We start from the raw sequence: 4,361 nt of genomic DNA, 5'->3' as shown, positions 1-4,361 counted from the left end.
CGTCAGTCTCATGAAAATTTCCACTTTTGTCATGAATAGTCTGCATTGAGGAAAGAGCTCTGAGAGCAACTCAAATGTTGGAGGTCAGTAAAGTTTTTAAAATGTTTTTCAAAGACATCACTGATCCTCATCAAGGCTCACTAACTGTTTTCTGCATGTTGGGAAATAAAAAATTTTCCCCGTTTTGGATGAATATTTCAGCTTCATTACCTCAGTCTTCAGGGTTGCTTGATCCTTTAGATATTATTGTAATAAGATGATTTAATATTCTTACTATTGGATTGTGACTGTGAGTTTAGGACTCAATTTTTAAAAGTTTATATTTTTGTCAAAAATTTGACATGCGATTGTGAGTGCATATCTCACAATTCTGTCTTTATTTAGCATTTGTAACCTCTAAATTATATTTAAAAAGTTGCAATTACCATTTCAGTTGAATGGGCAAAAAAAAAAATAATAATTCAAAAGCAAACTCAAAATGTTTCATATACTACAGGGTATATATAGTAAAGACTGATACACTAGTGTGAGTAATAATGAATAATTATGAATAATTCACGCTTGACTGTATATAAACAATAACATGTATGCATGTGTGTGTATATGTGTGTATATATGTATATATATATATATATATGTATATATGTATATATGTATATATATGTATATATGTATATATATGTGTATATATATATATATATATATATATATATATATATATATATATATATATATATATATATATGTATGTATGTATGTATGTATGTATGTATGTATGTATATGTGTGTATATATATATATATATATGTATGTATGTATGTATATGTGTGTGTATATATATATATATATATATATATATATATATATATATATATATATATATATATATATATATATATATATATATATATATATATATATATATATATATATATATATATATATATATATATATATATATATATATATATATATATATACCCCATTTGAATGTGGTCACGTCAATATGTCCTTCTTGTTGTCAAACAAGGCAATTCCATCATAGCTTGATGTTATAACAGCTATCGCAACATTATTTATCAATATGTGGAACTTTTTGGGCTCTCAGAAGCTGTGGAAATTAAAAAAAATAAAACAGGAAATATGCCAGGACCATTGGTATTGTTTACATCCTGTAAAATGGTCTATATATATATATATATATATATATATATATATATATATATATATATATATATATATATATATATATATATATATATATATATATACACACACTGCCATTCCTTCACATCTGCAGCTGACGTCAAAACAGCAGAAACCTTTACTACTTCACCAACATCTTCAGAGCTAGTGTTTGAATGATTCTCTAGCGTAATGTCTAAAGTGATGACAAAACAGGAGATTTTGCTCACATTTTAGAATTATAAGGCTGAACAGCATGAATTGCCTTCAGTCTAGAGACATTTCATAGTATTTCTCTGTTGCAATCAGGATATTACAATAATTAACCCTGAAAACGCCAAAGCAACGCAAACACTACCAGATTACTGTTGTGTTTGTGATAAGGAAAAACACTAAACACACGCAGGCATTTCTTATTTCTTTCTGTTTACTGAACTAGTCTGCAGTAGCAAAAACAGGAGACGCATGAGAAACAAAGATGGCCAACCAAAAAGTAACTCAAGGTTATACAAAGAGTGGCCAACACAAAATACATACATTCCTAATATGAGTCCCATCTTACACTCAATACACTACAATTACTATGGTATAAATACAGCAGTACAACACACACAACCACATTAGAATGTCACTTACTAGATTTATAATGATTTGATCAGCTGTAGTTACGCTGAATTTTTCTCTTATAAGGGCTTATTATGCGGTCTCTTTCACCATCTTGTGGATGGACAATGTCAACCATCTTTGCTCTGCTACAAAACAACTACATTCTTATCTATATATTGCAATATTTGTCAAACTGTAGTCCTCTGCTTGCCACTCCTGTGGGTGGAATAATACACAAGAGTGAAGAGGCTGTACAAGTTCTGATATTGCAAAAAATTGCACAGCTATCAGCCAATCAGATTTGAGAACCAGACAGAACGTTGTGTAGGGCTGTGCAATTAATCGAAATCAAATCGCAATCGTGATTTGAAGCGTTGCGATTAGCTAATCGCAAGAGGCTGCGATATGACATGTCTATTATATAAATTCCTCCGCTCAGAGCAAATGCATGACTGACGTCTGTGTGTGACAGCCTTACCAGCCAATAGAGTGAGCACACTTTCATTCTGCCCAATCAGAATTGCGTAACCGAACTATGCGGAACGTTCACAATAACAAACAGGAAAGCGCGAACGAGTGGGAAGATGGCATCTGCCGCTTCAGAAGCATTAATACACTAATTAATATCAAAGAAAAACAGCACATCGGTAATACAGGAATATCTTGGTTTCAAAGTCATAGACACCGAACAAAATCAGGTCATTTGTAAGAGCTGTCATAGAATTGTTGCCACAGCACAAGGAAATACAACAAGCACCTAAAAAGCACCATGTGAGGAGCGTCTTGCTAAAAAAGCAGAGGCATAGATTTAGAATTTAGAATGCGCCTTAACGCACAGGCTGTTGTTATAGCATGCTGATAAAGTCTGTGAATAATACGCCCTGAAAACAAACTGCAGCATAAACAGCTAAATGCAAAACTATATGACCACTGCCAGTTCTCCTGATCTCTCAGAGAACCATGCGCAATTTCGGTTGAAACAGTTTGTCAGAAAAACGACAGCCTGTGCTCCATCTGTTATTAATGACTATATATGACTATCATTTGCACTTTGACTAAGTTTTTATTAAACTCTCTCTTTATATCGGTTAATAAACATTCTATTAACATTACACTATCAGGCCTGTAGCAGCTTTTTGAATGGGTTATTTTTGCAGTTATTTGCCTGATTTTTCTATTTAATTATGAGGTATAGATATTACATTTAAGTGACATTTTAAGAACACCTTTTTACTGGATTAGATTGTCAGATAGTTATCACAACCACAATTTTGAGGTACCAAAATATATTTTAAAACATTTTGTCAAATTGCTTATCACACTGTTTTTCTATTTTAAGTGTTTATTTGCAAATTTATATAACAGTTTTATAAAAAAAAATGAAAATGTATAATAAACAAATATGAAAATATACTTTAAAAATACAAATGTACAATTATCTTACATTATACATTACACACACACACACACACACGCACACATACATACACACATATATACATACATACACACATATATATATATATAACCAATATTCATTCTTGGGGGGGTGAGGGTTTTTGATTCACCCGTTCCCTCCAATGTCAAGTGCAAACCTACACCCTTACTAAAATGTCAACTAAAAGTACTGTCAGTGACATTTAATCTAGTAGCAAGCAACAGCAAAGTACAATTTCAGAGTTGTTTGCTAATATAAGTTAATATCTTTTAAGCATATTAGCAGTAAGAAGCAAAAATACAGATTATTGAATGCTTGACTTGACTACAAAATTAAATCGCAAATCAAATCGAAATCCCAATATCTGTCAAAAAATTGCACTTAGATTGTTGTGTATATGTAGAACCAAATGCAGTTCCATCTGATATAAAAAACTATGTTATGTCCTCACAAATATAGAAAAACAAACCCAAGTGTGCGTCTGTATAATACACCTTTCTCATCCATTGTTTATTGCAAAGCCCTTAAGGACGGCAGCAGCTGTGTCTTCTCTTCATCAGCTCTCTCTTGGACATCACTCACTGCTCAACAAGCTTTCCGCTGAGGGCTACAGTAGAATGCATCGTATTTAATCTGTACATCCCTGTGTGTGTGTTTGTGTGCAGACAGACTAACATGTAATAGGCCTTAATTCACATTACAGCCTGGAAGCTTAAAGCCCACACTCAGCTCCAATCTAATTGTCTTTGCAGCAACACAGGCCTAACATTTACATTTCTGTGCGCAGACGGTGTCAGAATCCGCTGATCTGCTAACTGACACGTAATGTGACGCCGTTGTTATTGTTGGATGGAGTGCCTTTACTCTTCAACATAGTAAAGGCATTGTCTTTGGGAACATGAGTGTTTTCCGTGTAGCGCTGGCCGGTTGCCTGCTCAACCTCAGAGGAGTTGAGTTTCGCTTCAGCTTGATCAGAGATGGAGTAATGAGATGTTGTCATTCTGTGTGACTTCAGATGCTTTTGATTTAGCGTTCAAGTTTGCGGACGAGTGTTAGAATTCACTCCACAGTGTCCTGGCTTTGTTTGTTTTTTTTAAATGTGCTGTATTACTTCATGTTTAGGCTTTTTCTT

The sequence above is a fragment of the Danio aesculapii genome, chromosome 9, assembly GCF_903798145.1.
Source record: "Danio aesculapii chromosome 9, fDanAes4.1, whole genome shotgun sequence".
NCBI lineage: Eukaryota > Metazoa > Chordata > Actinopteri > Cypriniformes > Danionidae > Danio > Danio aesculapii.
This window is presented reverse-complemented; position numbering follows the sequence as displayed.